This window comes from Anomaloglossus baeobatrachus, chromosome 1, assembly GCF_048569485.1.
Source record: "Anomaloglossus baeobatrachus isolate aAnoBae1 chromosome 1, aAnoBae1.hap1, whole genome shotgun sequence".
NCBI classification, from domain to species: Eukaryota; Metazoa; Chordata; class Amphibia; order Anura; family Aromobatidae; genus Anomaloglossus; species Anomaloglossus baeobatrachus.
Genome location: NC_134353.1, coordinates 439493261 through 439509116, shown reverse-complemented (window position 1 = coordinate 439509116; position 15856 = coordinate 439493261). Strand labels below are relative to the sequence as shown.

The window sequence follows — 15856 nt, the reverse complement described above, 5'->3', positions numbered from 1 at the left end:
CAGGACGGTGAGGTAGGTAGCTGGGTGACAGTTAGAAAGGGGGGTAAAGGGAAAAGTGCTAGGGAGGCTAGTCCTGAACTGACACACCCCAATAGGTTTGCAAACTTGGCAGATGAGGGGGATGTCATTACAGGGGTAGCATTGCTGCAGCAAGGCATGACCTCTGAACGCCAGAGGAGTGTCTGCTCCAGTAAGGGGGGGAATAGGAGTGCAGGGCAGGCAAGACAGGTACTGGTAGTGGGGGACTCAATTATTAGGGGGACAGATAGGGCAATCTGTCACAAAGACAGGGATCGCCGAACAGTGTGTTGTCTTCCTGGCGCTCGAGTTCGGCACATCGCTGATCGGGTTGACAGATTACTGGGAGGGGCTGGGGAGGACCCAGCGGTCATTGTACATATTGGCACAAATGACAAAGTTAGAGGTAGGTGGAAGGTCCTTAAAGATGATTTCAGGGAATTAGGTTGTAAGCTTAAAGCATGGACCTCAAAGGTGGTATTTTCGGAAATACTACCTGTGCCACGAGCCACACCAGAGAGGCAAAGAGAGATCAGGGAGGTTAACAGGTGGCTCAAGAATTGGTGTAGGAAAGAGGGTTTTGGGTTCCTGGAGAATTGGGCCGACTTTTCAGTTGGCTACAGATTCTATGCTAGGGATGGGCTGCATCTTAATGGGGAGGGTGCAGCTCTGCTGGGTCAGAAAATGGCTAGAAGGTTGGAGGAGTGTTTAAACTAGGAATGGGGGGCGAGGGTATTCACTTTATAGAAGGGGAATGTAGTGCAGATAGTGACCAGGGCACAAGTAATGAAATTGGGGGTGGTACGGGGGAAGGGTTAGGACAGTCAATACAGTAAGCAGGAATATAGGTACAGAGTCATACGTAACGTGCATGTACACTAATGCCCGAAGCCTCACAAATAAGGTGGAGGAATTAGAATTAATATTGTTGGAAGAAAATTATGATATAGTGGGGATATCAGAGACATGGCTGGATGAGAGCTATGACTGGGCTGTTAATTTACAGGGTTATAGCCTATTCAGGAATGACCGTACAAATAAGCGAGGGGGAGGTGTGTGTCTATATGTAAAATCATCCTTAAAACCCTTCCTGCGTGACAACATATGTGAGGGTACTGAGAATGTAGAGTCCCTATGGGTGGAGATAAGGGGGGGGAGAATGAATAATAAAATACTGATAGGGGTGTGTTATAAGACGCCGAATATTATGGAAGAGGTAGAGAATCTCCTCATAAAGCAAATTGATAAAGCAGCGAGTCTCGGAGAGGTAATTATTATGGGGGACTTTAACTATCCTGATATAAATTGGGGAACAGAAACTTGCAGTTCCAGCAAAGGAAATAGATTTTTGATAACAATGAAAGATAATTACCTTTCACAAATGGTACAGGACCCCACAAGAGGGGGAGCACTACTAGACCTTGTACTAACCAATAGGCCAGACCGCATATCAAATATACAAGTTGGGGGTTACTTGGGGAATAGTGATCACAAAATAATAAGTTTTCATGTATTCTTTAGTAAGATGTATAGTAGAGGGGCTACAAGGACACTAAACTTCAGGAAAGCAAATTTTAAACGGTTGAGAGATGATCTTAGTGCAATAAACTGGGATGATGTACTAAGTAATAAAAGTACACAAAGCAAATGGGAGACTTTTATGAGCATCCTGAATAGGGCTTGTGCAGAAAATATACCCTATGGGAACAAACATGCTAGAAATAGGAGGAAACCCCTATGGCTAAATAGAGCTGTAAGGGAAGCAATAAAAGAAAAACAGAAAACCTTAAAAGAATTAAAGAGGGTAGGTAGTGATGAGGCATTATATAATTATAGAAAATTAAATAAAATATGTAAAAAGCAAATTAAGTTAGCTAAGTTTGAGATAGAGAGACTCATTGCGAGAGAAAGTAAAAATAATCCTAAAATATTCTTTAACTACATAAACAGTAAAAAACTGAAAAGCGATAGTGTTGGCCCCCTTAAAAATAGTCTTGGTGAAATGGTGGAAGGGGATGAGGGTAAAGCCAACCTGCTGAATGACTTTTTTTCTACGGTTTTTATACAAGAAAATGCCATGGCAGATGACATGACCAGTGATGCCATAAATTCACCCTTGAATATTACCTGCTTAACCCAGCAGGAAGTACGCCGCCGCCTCGAAATCACTAAGGTTGACAAATCTCCCGCCCCGGATGGCATACACCCCAGAGTACTACAGGAATTGAGTTCTGTGATAGATAGACCATTATTTTTAATCTTCTCAGATTCCTTAATAACAGGGTCGGTACCGCAGGACTGGCGCATAGCAAATGTGGTGCCAATATTCAAAAAGGGGACAAAAACTGAGCCGGGAAATTATAGGCCGGTAAGTTTAACCTCTACGGTTGGTAAAATCCTTGAGGGTTTCTTGAGAGATGCTATACTGGAGTATCTCAAGAAAAATAACCTTATGACAGAGTATCAACATGGGTTTATGAGGGATCGATCCTGTCAAACTAATTTGATCAGCTTCTATGAAGAGGTAAGTTCAAGCCTGGACCAGGGAAATGCAGTGGATGTTGTGTATATGGACTTTTCAAAAGCTTTTGATACGGTGCCACACAAAAGGTTGGTACATAAAATGAGAATAATGGGGATAGGGGAAAATATGTGTAACTGGGTTAAAAACTGGCTCAGTGATAGGAAACAAAGGGTGGTTATTAATGGTACGTACTCGGACTGGGTCTCAGTTCATAGTGGGGTACCACAGGGGTCAGTATTGGGCCCGCTTCTTTTCAACATATTTATAAATGACCTTGTTGGGGGCATGCGGAGTAGAATTTCAATATTTGCAGATGATACTAAACTCTGCAGGGTAATCAATACAGAGGAGGATAATTTTATATTACAGGGAGATTTATGTAAATTGGAGGATTGGGCTGAGAAGTGGCAATTGAAGTTTAATGTAGATAAATGTAAGGTCATGCACTTGGGTAGAGGAAATAACATTTATGATTATGTACTTAATTGTAGAACACTGGGTAAAACAGACACAGAAAAAGACTTGGGTGTATGGGTGGATGGTAAACTTCACTTTAGTGGACAGTGTCAGGCAGCTGCTGCCAGGGCTAATAAAATAATGGGATGTATTAAAAGAGGTATAAGTGTTCATGAAAAAAATATAGTTCTACCTCTGTACAAGTCACTAGTGCGACCGCACGTAGAATACTGTGTACAATTCTGGTCACCGATATATAAGAAGGACATAGCTGAACTGGAGAGGGTGCAAAGAAGAGCGACCAAGATTATTAGAGGAATGGGTGGGCTGCAATACCAAGACAGGTTATTAAACTTGGGGTTATTTAGTCTGGAAAAACGAAGGCTTAGGGGAGATCTAATCACAATGTATAAATATATGAGGGGACAGTACAGAGACCTTTCCAAAGATCTTTTTACACCTAGGCCTGCGACTGGAACACGGGGGCATCCGCTACGTCTTGAGGAAAGAAGGTTTAATCATAATCACAGACGAGGATTCTTTACTGTACGAGCAGTGAGACTATGGAATTCTCTGCCGCATGATGTTGTAATGAGTGATTCACTACTAACATTTAAGCAGAGCCTGGATGCCTTTCTTGAAAAATTTAATATAACCAGTTATGTATATTAGATTTTATGACAGGGTATTGATCCAGGGAACTAGTCTGATTGCCGGATGTGGAGTCAGGAAGGAAATTTTTTCCCCATTGGAACTTGTTTGCCACATTGGGGTTTTTTGCCTTCCTCTGGATCAACATGTTAGGCTACGGGTTGAACTAGATGGACTTAGAGTCTCCCTTCAACCTTAAAACTATGATACTATGATGATACAGTGTAGTCTACGTGAGCAGAGGAAAGCTTTGTTCCATTGCTCCTATAATAGAACTGGCCGAATCTCAAAATATATTTGGGAGATGGTGTGGTCAAGTGCTGAATCACTGATCAGCAACGAATGAAAAGGAGTAGGCTCTGATCTGAGCACTGAAACTGGCTGGAAGGTTGAAAGGAATGATTGAAGCTGAAGATATGAAAACCACTGTATAGATTGGTCAGGGTAGAGAGCTCTAAAAGGGTGCTTTACACGCTGCGACATCGCTAGTGATGTCGAGTGCGATAGCACCTGCCCCCGTCGTTCGTGCGACATTTGGTGCTTGCTGCCATAGTGAATATTATCGCTACGGCAGCGTCACACGCACATACCTGTTCAGCGACGTCGCTGTGACCGCCGAAAATCCCTCCCTCAAGGGGAGTTGTGTTCGGCGTCATAGTGACGTCACTGCGGCGTCACTAAGCTGCCGGTTAATAGAAGCGGAGGGGCGGAGATGAGTGGGACGTAACATCCCGCCCACCTCCTTCCTTCCTCATTGCCGGTGGACGCAGGGAAGGAGATGTTCATCGTTCCTGCAGTGTCACACATAGCGATGTGTGCTGCCACAGGAACGACGAAAAACATCGTACTTGTGGCAGCAACGATATTAAGGAAATGAGCGACGTGTCAACGATCACAGTTTTTGAACGATTTTGCGATCGTTGATCGTCGCTCATTGGTGTCACACGGTGCGATGTCGCTACCGGCGCCGGATGTGCGTCACTAACGACGTGACCCTGACGATATATCAGTAGCGATGTCGCAGCATGTAAAGCACCCTTAAGTTTATTTAAATAATATAGAGTAAAATAATTCTTGAGAACCTGTAGGAGTCTAGCTTTGTGGCTGAAAGTCAAATCAGGAATTTCTTAACGCCAAGACGTAGACATTTATCTGGTCTACTTATGCATTAATAGGTATTTATTCCATGGCTTTTAATACATATTTTTTCAATAAAGTCATGTTTTAATTTTTTTCTGAGTGATGCTGGATTTTTTTCTTCATTTTAACTTTTCTCTACATATTCGTCTATTTTTCTTTGACGGCAAGTCGGTGAGATATCTGCATATTGGCCTTCAATGTTGTATAATAATTTATAGTAATTTTGAATGCATCAACAATTTATCAGGATTAATTTTCCCCAAAACCTGGTGCAGACTGGATAGAAGGAATATACATAGTAGGAGCTTTAGGGTGAATGCTTCTAGTCAATGGACCTCTAGACTTATCAGAAAATTCATAGAAAAACTGTCATACCCTTTCTCTATGTTTAGAATAACTCTGATGTAAGAGTTCCTTCAAGTCATCTTTTTGCTTATTTAGATTAATGAGGGTTGCAGGAGATGGGTTTTTTTTATGGGATTGTTCCAGAGAATGTATTTATTTTAATAAATTTTCTATCTGGTAGAATTTCTCTCTTTTTACTCTAGTGCCTTCTCTAATGAGAACACATCTTATCACGCACTTTAAAATTTCCCATTGAGTGGTCAGTGGAATACTGTCTGCTTTATGGTGAAGTGCGAAATCGGAGTTTGTGTGCTCTATAACTGCTATTTTAGCATTGTCTGATAACAGATTCAGGTTTAGATGTCAATGCCATGGACAAGAGGTGGCTGAAAAGTAAAAGAAAAAAAATGGAGCATGATCCGACCAGTTCTAACGCCTCCAGCTCAGCAAGTGGTGACTGATCAAAAAATAATCAGTTCTACTATACGAGTTGTGAACTGATGAGTAATGGGTGTAGTCTTATCATTGGGGTGTAAATCAAGCCAAATATCCACTGCCTGTACTTTGAATAGATTGTTTTTTAATTAGTATAACTAGGTAGGGCAAATTGAGGCTTAACCCACTAAAGAATTCAACATCTTATCGATTGTCAAATTGTGGTCTCCACCCAGGATCAAAAGGCATGAAACCTTGCAACCATCTCAGATACATTTTAACAACTATCACCTGATCCTTGTTTGGAAGATAAAATTAGCTAGAGGATAGACTTGGTTAAAAATGTAAACTTTCAGCATCAAAAAGCAACCATTTTCATTGGCGTCCAACCCTACCAAGGTAAAGGTAAGTTTGTGTGGAAAGCATTACTGACCCCTTTAGACTTAGAAATCGAGATCAAAGTATGATTCCAGGTTAATAGTAATTTTTAACTTCTGAGAATTGGTTACTCCTGAAATGGTTCTCCTAGTGGAAAATAATCTGATTTCCCATCTTATGCATCCCATACAGAATCTGGGAGCGCTTTTGTGCGGTATTGAATTCTGTGATGTTTTAAGACGCTACTTTGATTGATGCCAAGTCTGTTAGTGATAGAGAAGGAATAGTTTCTGTTAAAGATTTCAGCATTAACACAGGTAAGATAATATTAACATGATAAAGGAAAAAACGGACTCCGTGAACAAAAGCCCAACGCTTGAAATGCATTTGAGTGACTCCAACCTAACATGGATTTTAATTTGCCCTAATAAAATTGTATTTTTCATTTTACTGGAGACATCCATTTTTTCCTTTCTTGTATTGGACTGACAGCCCAAATCTTGGATAAATCTCCAGTTTATCTATGAAGCGGGTCTTATGGATTAACAAGTCACGGTGAGGCACGAATCTTCTCTTGTAGTATTATTAACATGATAGACCAAGGACCAAGACATAAATGCACAATGCATATCCTGTAACCCAATGCATCATGATCTACAATATGGATCCAGAAATATATTCAGGCGGGCTCTACCCCTTCCTTTACACGGTAAGTTTTTTTAACTGCATGAGAAGACACACACTAGCTAGGGACCCCAACGTAGAGAAATACTTTGGCGTAGTGTTGGGGCTCTGTTGCATTGATCAATTAAATAGCTAAATTTCTCTTTATTCATATGTTCATGGCAGTAATGCAGACTCCATTTTTCAGATTTTCATTCTTACATATAGCTATTGGATTTTTCATGTCAGTATTCACACAGCAGTTTCTGCTTTTCATATATTCCCCTTACATAGTCACTAGTGTGCATACCTTCTCTCCATATAGTATATCATATACAATAGAGATACATTTCACTCCATAGATCTTTCTCAAACTGTGTATTTGTATCTACAATATGGATCATAAGCTGTCAGGGGTAATATCATATTAGATTGCCCATTTAGAACCTAATCTATATATATAATTGCCTTATTCTGTCTGTCTGTCTGTCTGTCTTGCTCCAAAATTGTGTCCTTACGGTGACACAAAGCTGATTGGCCGCTGGGCTCGCCATGGCCCCGCCCCCCCGCACGGATTGGCCGCTCGCCCAGGCTCCGTCCGCACACGGATTGGCTGGCCGCTCGCCCAGGCTCCGCCCCCAACACGGATTGGCCTCTCGCCCCGGCACCCTGCACGCATTGGCAACTCGGCCACGCCCCGCCCCCCTCACGCAATGCACGCTCGCTCTGGCCCCGCCCCCCGCACGCATTTCCCGAACCGACACGGAGCCACGACTCCCAGGTGAGTACTGTACCCCCGGGAGCCCACATCAGCGTACGCTGCCAACCCAGCCGACACATACCCTCGCATTGCTGGGGTTGCCGCCGTATGCTGGTGTGGGCTCCAGTGCAAGCGGGGGACGGGATACGCTGGTAACCATGGTAGCATAGTTACCAGCGCATCAAGGTCCTGCAGCGGTGGACATACACACGCACACACATAACAACACACACACACACATCAGATCACACTCACTCTCACACACACATCACATCGCATCCACACACTCACAACATCCTGGGATATCGCTTGCTTCTCGGCGGCGATACTGTGGTGTGACCTTCCAGGACCTGCCGGAGGATCACATGGCCAGAAGCATGTGGTATCTCTGGATGTTGTGAGTGTGAGCGCGTATGTGCGATATCGTCAGTGTGTGTGTGAGTGTATGCGATCGGATGTGTGTGAGTGTGTTCTGATGTATGTGTGTGTGAGTGTATGCGATCGGATCTGTGAGTCTCGGCAGAGGAGCACGGCATGCTGGGGGAGGCTGGGAGGAGAGAGGCTGATCCTGGGGAAGGCTGGGAGGGGGAGGCTGATGCTGGGGGAGGCTGGGAGGAGAGAGGCTGATGCTGGGGTAGGCTGATGCTGGGGTAGGCTGATGCTGGGGGAGGCTGGGAGGGTGTAGGCTGATGCTGGGGGAGGCTGAGAGGAGAGAGGCTGATGCTGGGGGAGGCTGGGAGGAGAGAGGCTGATGCTGGGGGAGGCTGGGAGGGGGAGGCTGATGCTGGGGGAGGCTGGGAGGAGGGAGGCTGGGAGTAGAGAGGCTGATCCTGGGGAAGGCTGGGAGGGGGAGGCTGATGCTGGGGGAGGCTGGGAGGAGAGAGGCTGATGCTGGAGGAGGCTGGGAGGAGAGAGGCTGATGCTGGAGGAGGCTGGGAGGAGAGAGGCTGATGCTGGGGGAGGCTGGGAGGAGAGAGGCTGATGCTGGGGGAGGCTGGGAGGAGAGAGGCTGATGCTGGGGGAGGTTGGGAGGCGAGAGGCTGATGCTGGGGGAGGCTGGGAGGGGGAGGCTGATGCTGGGGGAGGCTGGGAGGGGAAGGCTGATGCTGGGGGAGGCTGGGAGGAGGGAGGCTGGGAGAGGGGAGGCTGAGAGAAGAGAGGCTGATGCTGGGGGAGGCTGATGCTGGGAGGAGAGAGGCTGATGCTGGGAGGAGAGAGGCTGATGCTGGGAGGAGAGAGGCTGATGCTGGTGCAGCATGGGGGATGGAGCACGATGGGGGGTGCGCAGCATGGGGGATGGAGCACGATGGGGAGTGCGCAGCATGAGGGATGGAGCACGTTTGGGAGTGCGCAGCATGGCGGATGGAGCACGTTTGGGAGTGCGCAGCATGGCGGATGGACCACGTTTGGGAGTGCGCAGCATGGCGGATGGAGCACGTTTGGGAGTGCGCAGCATGGCGGATGGAGCACGTTTGGGAGTGCGCAGCATGTCGGATGGAGCACATTTGGGAGTGCGCAGCATGGCGGATGGAGCACGCTTGGGAGTGCGCAGCATGGCGGATGGAGCACGTTTGGGAGTGCGCAGCATGGCGGATGGAGCACGTTTGGGAGTGCGCAGCATGGCGGATGGAGCACGATGGGGGGTGCGCAGCATGGGGGATGGAGCACAATGGGAGGTGCACACCTCCCCCCAACACACACACACAACACACCACACACACACTGGGAACCACAAACACCGCCCTACACAGACACCCACACACACAGACAACGCTGCACACACACAACACCCAACACACAAACACCGCGGCATACATAAATATACGCACATACCACGCAACACACACACATTGCACAAAACATACCTCCCCCCAAAACACACCACACCCACACAAACCGCGCAATACACACACACACAACGCTACAGACACACAGCGCTCCACAAACAATGCAACACACATACAACAACGCTCTCACCCCCGCCACACCCAGACAACACCCAGAACATGTACAGCGCCCTACACAAACACTTGGTAACTACAGACAACAACATCTATATATATATATATATATATATAACAAAAATCATACATTAACTACACAATACGTAAATTCTAGAATACCCGATGCGTAGAATCGGGCCACCTTCTAGTCTATATATATAATTGCCTTATTCTGTCTGTCTGTCTGTCTGTCTTGCTCCAAAATTGTGTCAATTCAGTGACAACCGTCGGATTGGCCGCTGGGCTTGGCCTGGCCCCGCCCCCCCACACGGATTGGCCGCTGGGCTCGGCTTAGCCCCGCCCCCGCATGGATTGGCCCCTTACACTATGCCGCTAGGTCACGCCCCCTCACGCGGTGCCGCTAGGTCACGCCCCCTCATACTGTTGCTAGGCCACGCCCCTCACACTGTGCCGCTAGGCCACGTCCCCTCACTATGCAGCTAGGCCACGCCCCCTCACACTATGCCGCTAGGCCACGCCCCCCGCACACGTTGGGCACCTGTACACCTCCCCCCAGGACAACTCCTCCCATTATACTCCTCCTATTATACTCCTCTCTGAGGGGTTTGCAGCATGGGGGATGGAGCACGATGGGGGGTGAAGCATGGGGGATGCATCACGATGAGGGGTGCAGCATGGGGGGTGGACCATGATGGGGGGTGCCCAGAATGGGGGGATGGAGCACGATGGGGGGTGCAGCATGGGGGGATGGAGCACGATGGGGGGTGCCCAGAATGGGGGGGATGAAACACGATGGGGGGTGCCCAGAATGGGGGGATGAAACACGATGGGGGGTGCGGAGCATGGCGGATGGAGCACGATGGGGTGTGCAGCATGGGGGATGGAGCACGATGGGGGGTGCACACCTCCCCCCCAAAACACACACACACACCGCCACACATGCACCGCACAACACACCACACACACTGGCAACCACAAACACCTCCTACACAGACACCCACACACAGACAACGCCGCACACACACACAACACACAAACACCGCGGCACACACAAATATACGCACATACCGCGCAACACACACACATTGCACAAAACATACCTCCCCCAAAACACACACACGCACCCCACACCCACACGCACATAAACTGCGCAACACACACAGCACCACACACAGACAACACTGCAGACACAGCGCTCCACAAACGCAACACACACAACAAAACACACAAACAACACCGCTCTCACCCCCACACCCAGACAACACCCAGAACATTTACAGCACCCTACACAAACACTTGGCAACTACACACAACAACATCTATATATATAACAGAAATCATACATTAACTACACAATAAATTCTAGAATACCCGATGCGTTAGAATCGGGCCACCTTCTAGTCTATAATATAAACACATAGATGGACATCAGTGTACATTAGGTAATATCACACACAGGAACACTCTCTAAAGGTCCAGTCACACTAAACAACTTACCAGCGATCCCAACAACGATAGGGATCGCTGGTAAGTTACTAGGAGGTTACTGGTGAGATGTCACACTGCGACGCTCCAGCGATCCCACCAGCAACCTGACCTGGAAGGGATCGCTGGAGCGTCGCTACACGAGTTGCTGGTGAGCTTACCAGCAACCAATGACCAGCCCCCAGCGCCGCGTGGAAGATGCTGCGCTTGGTAACTAAGGTAAATATCGGGTAACCAACCCGATATTTACCTTGGTTACCAGCGCTCGCAGCTACACGTGCAGAGAGCAGTGAGCAGCGCACACCGCTTAGCGCTGGCTCCCTGCTCTCCTAGTTACAGCACACATCGGGTTAATTAACCCAATGTGTGCTGCAGCTAAATGTGCACAGAGCAGGGAGCAGCGCACAATGCTTAGCGCTGGCTCCCTGCTCTCCTAGCTACAGCACACATCGGGTTAATTAACCCGATGTGTCCTGCAGCTACATGTGCACAGAGCAGGAGCCGGCACTGACAGTGAGAGCGGCGGAGGCTGGTAACAAAGGTAAATATCGGGTAACCAAGGACAGGGCTTCTTGGTTACCCGATGTTTACTGTGGTTACCAGCCTCCACAGAAGCCGGCTCCTGCTGCCTGCACATTTAGTTGTTGCTGTCTCGCTGTCACACACAGCGATCTGTGCTTCACAGTGGGACAGCAACAACTAAAAAATGGCCCAGGACATTCAGCAACAACCAACGACCTCACAGCAGGGGCCAGGTTGTTGCTGGATGTCACACACAGCAACATCGCTGCTACGTCACAAAAGTTGTTCGTTAGCAGCGATGTTGCTAGCGATGTTGCTTAGTGTGACGGGGCCTTAAGGCTGCAAAGAAAAAGGCAAAAGTGACCATTTATTCTATTACTGTTCAACTGGTCTAGAACAAAGAGGCGGCCTGTGTATTTCTCTTTGCAATTGATGCATTTGGGTGGTGACTTTCATAGGGATTAGGAGGAGTGAGTGGATTCATAGACCAGTCAGTTATGGAGATCACAGGCAAACTCAAGTTTTCCAAAAATAATTGCAATCCCTGCGGGTGTCTCAGGAAGAAGATTCCTTGTTGCTTATGTACTTGTAATTGGGAGGTGATGCCCAAGGTATAAGGGATGTTTCTCTCTATGAAAGCTTCCAGGATTGGTCATAGAGCCTTGCGTTTTGCAAAAGGTGTTCTTGATAGATGTGTTAGAAATTGCAACTGAGCACCATCAAAGTCCAAACTTCCTTTGGACCGAGCTTGCCCCATAGTTTCTTATTTAATACTAAACTAATGAATGAAACAAATGACTTCTCTGGGATTGCTGGTATCAATATTGCAAGGTCTTAAGGCCCGATGTGCTCTGTCTATAACAATGTCCTCATCAGGTGGTCTATCAAGAAAAGTATTAAAAATTCCACAGGGAGTAGCTATTAGGTCTGCTGCAACAGTAAACCGTATATACGTATACTGGTAGGATGGTTAAGATTCTCAAGATCCTCCATTATACCAAATAGACAGAGTCAATTTGTTTAGTGTATTGTTCTAGAAGCTGACTGTTCTGCAGCAGATGAAGCCAAGGAAGACTAACTGAGTCCCTATCAGAGACTTGTACTATGGTTGTATTAAGAACTTGAATTTCTGACCCATACAAGTTTTCCATGCAGGCAATATAACCTCCCATGTCTGCTTTAGTTGGGATATGCCCCATTTGGGAGTGAAGTTCTATAATTTCTTCCATGATCAATGCAGTACCCTCCAAAGGGGTTGTAGCAGTGGATTGTTGAAGGATAGAAGGATTTGAGGAAGGGTTATTTTTTCTCTTAAATATTCCTTGATTGTTTATCTCCTCATCATTTCTAAAAATCAACCTGTGGGTGAGGGGAGGAATTTTGAGGAGAGGTGTCACCTGCCATTTTAGGATCTTGGTCCTGAGAGGAGCCGTTGTAGATAGGTAAAAACCTTTGAATGCTTCTAGATATACAGAAAGCAGGAATCCCTGATGTGGATGGGGTAGGCTTCCTGCTCCTTGTGCCCATATCCCACACACCACAAGAGCTTGTGAGATAGGCCTTGTAGGCCACACAGTGATGCAGCACTTAATTCCAGCCCGTCCATGTCCTGATAGATTACTGAGCGCAGTGTTATTGCAAGGTCTCCACTTCTCTAGCCAAGCTAAAGGGAGCTCTGGTCAGACCTGGCTAGAAAGTCCCACTTTATCAGCGGTGTTCAGGCCTCTCACCCAGCTTGCACACTGCTTCCAGCAACAGGCTGTAACATTAGAGAGGGCACAAAGCTTTCCCGTCAATGCCGACACCAGCCTCCTCACCTCCTAACTATCGTGGCAAAGTTTCGGTCATCTTGGGTCTTTTCTAACCATGATTAGGGCCATTTGTAGCTGCTGGAATCCTTAGGAGCAGCAGATCATCTTAGGCTGGAGTCACACTTGCGATTAACTCGCACGAGTGCAATGTGAGAAAATCTCGCATTGCACTCGGACCAATGTTAATCAATGAGGCAGCTCAGATCTGCTACTTTTTTCTCAGTCCAAATCGGACTGAGAAAAAAATCGCAGCATGCTGCGTTTTTGTGAGTTTCTAGCGCGAGTCTCTTTAATGTAAGTCTATGGGTGCGTGGAAAAAAAATGGATGTCACACGGACGGCACACAGACCATCCTAGTGACATCCGTTTTTCTCAATAGATTTCTATCATGTAGCAGAGAACAAGAAAACTGATTGCACACTGAGAGCACACTGATGAAATGGGAGAAGAAATCGTCCTACTTTCTAGCATGAGACTCGGTCCGATTTTATACTCGCAAATTTGATTCTAGCCTTAGATACACATCTGCTCGGTGCCATTGTCAGACCACACCTGTAAAATATTGTGTTAAACTGGCCAGCAAAGAGTATTGATCTCAATCTAATTAAAAAACTTTTGACGCAGCTGAAATTTGCTATTAGCAAAGGGAACCATTGTCAAAGGTTGTGCAACCAAGTATTTGGGACGGATGCCTTTAACCCCTTCATGACCCTTCACGACCCATGACAGATCGCTACGGCCGTGGGCAGGTCGCGGCGATCCGTGCACATATCAGCTGTTTTTAACAGCTGATATGTGCGCCTGCAAGTTACAAGTGGAATCGCTTCCACCTGCAACTTTTAACCCCTTACATCTCGCTGCCAAACTCTGACAGCGAGATGTATATGTGCGCGGCCATTACTTTTACTTACCGCGCCGCCCCCACCGATATGGCAGAGCGATCGGAATATTGATCCATATAGCCCCCTAGGGGGACTAGTAAAATAAAAAAAAAACTTAAAAGTTCAAATCACCCCCCTTTCACCCCAATGAAAATTAAAGGGTTAAAAAAAATATACACATATTTGGTATTGCCATGTTCAGAATTGCCCGATCTATCAAAGTGTAAAATTAATTAATCTGATTGGTAAATGGCGTAGCGGCAAAAAAATTCCAAATGACAAAATTACGTTTTTTGGTCGCTGCAAAATGGTACCATTAAAAATGTCAGCTCGAGACGCAAAAAATAAGCTGTCACTGAGCCATAGATCCCAAAAAATGAGAACACTACGGGTTTCGGAAAATGGCGCAAAACGTACGCCACTTATATTGGACAAGCTTGTGAATTTTTTTAACCCCTTAGATACAAGTAAACCTATACATGTTTGGTGTCTACAAACTCGCACTGACCTTAGCCATCACAACAACACATCAGTTTTACCATATAGTGAATATGGTGAATAAAATATCCCAAAAATTATTGTGCAAGCACACTTTTTTTGCAGTTTTTCCACACTTGGAATTTTTTGCTGTTTTCCAGTACACTATATGGTAAAACGTATGCTTTCATTTAAAAGTACAACACGTCCCGCAAAAAATTGCCTCATATGGCAAGATTGACGGAAAAATAAAAAAGTTACGGCTCTCGGAAGAAGGGGAGCAAAAAAAACAAAACGAAAAGCGCCTGGGGGCTAAAGACGTTAAAGGGAACGTTTCAATAGTTTTAGCATGTTATACCAGCTGCAACATAGATAGTGGCTACAAAGCTGAGGAAAACCTAGTTTTCAGTTTTTATTTTCTCCTCTCCATTGCGGAAACATTAGCTTGTAAAGTTTAGGTTATAATTTATGTAAAAGTGGTTGTCCTATCTTCTGATAAATGTCTGCTGTCATTCTATGTAGGTGTGCATGAGGTCAGGTTCACCCAGTATTGCCAGTGAGAGCAGATAGTCACGTGACCACAAGCATGTGATATACATACTTCTAATCATATTATGACTAAACATGCCTTCTTTTCTCAATACAAGTGAACTGAAAGAAGCCAAGCACATCTAGTAGGCATGTGACTGCATTTATGCAAATTGAATACTTGAGGTTACCTGACCATGTGCATTCACCGGCAGCTCCAGTAAATTTTGACAGCATGCGCACTGACACAGTGACTGCGGACTTATAAGACTAGACAACCTTTTAAGTCCAGAGATTTTTCACTAAAGTAGAGTACTTCTAACCCTACATGAGGATGACAAATTATAAGCAAGCTGCAACATACTGGGTGGAAAAAAGCAGGGAAAATTGTGATTATGAACCTCATTTAGGTTTCACAGCAGTCTGTGTGGGGAGAGGCGCAGTACAGCACAGCAGACAGCACTGTGAGAGGAGAGCTGTTAGAAGTGTTTGCCATGAGCAAAGCTCAGCTCTGCTGTGCACTGACGCGTGAGATGAAAGACAATTGTCATCAGTTATTACTGCTCTAGTCAGTGCACTTGGCTCTCCTCAATGGTCTTACTGCAGAAATGTGTGTGATTACAGACTCTGTCATTTCATGTCTCACTAAGGAAAAAACCTATTGTAAGCTAGCGTGGGGATGTGTTTTTTTCCCGCAAGTATGTAGCTGCCTGGTTAAGATTGGTCAATGTTATACAAGGAAAAAAGTGCACACGCTCAGAGACAAATCTCTGGTAATTCCCCTTGAATATATAATACAACCTAAACTCTGCAAGCTA

General features: G+C 46.1%; 1 protein-coding gene across 4 annotated transcripts in view; it reads right to left on the bottom strand.

Annotated features, from left to right (window-relative positions):
- CRTC1 (CREB regulated transcription coactivator 1) overlaps positions 1-15856 on the bottom strand; it is a 1360738-nt gene that overhangs the window by 357836 nt on the left and 987046 nt on the right. The window lies entirely within an intron of this gene.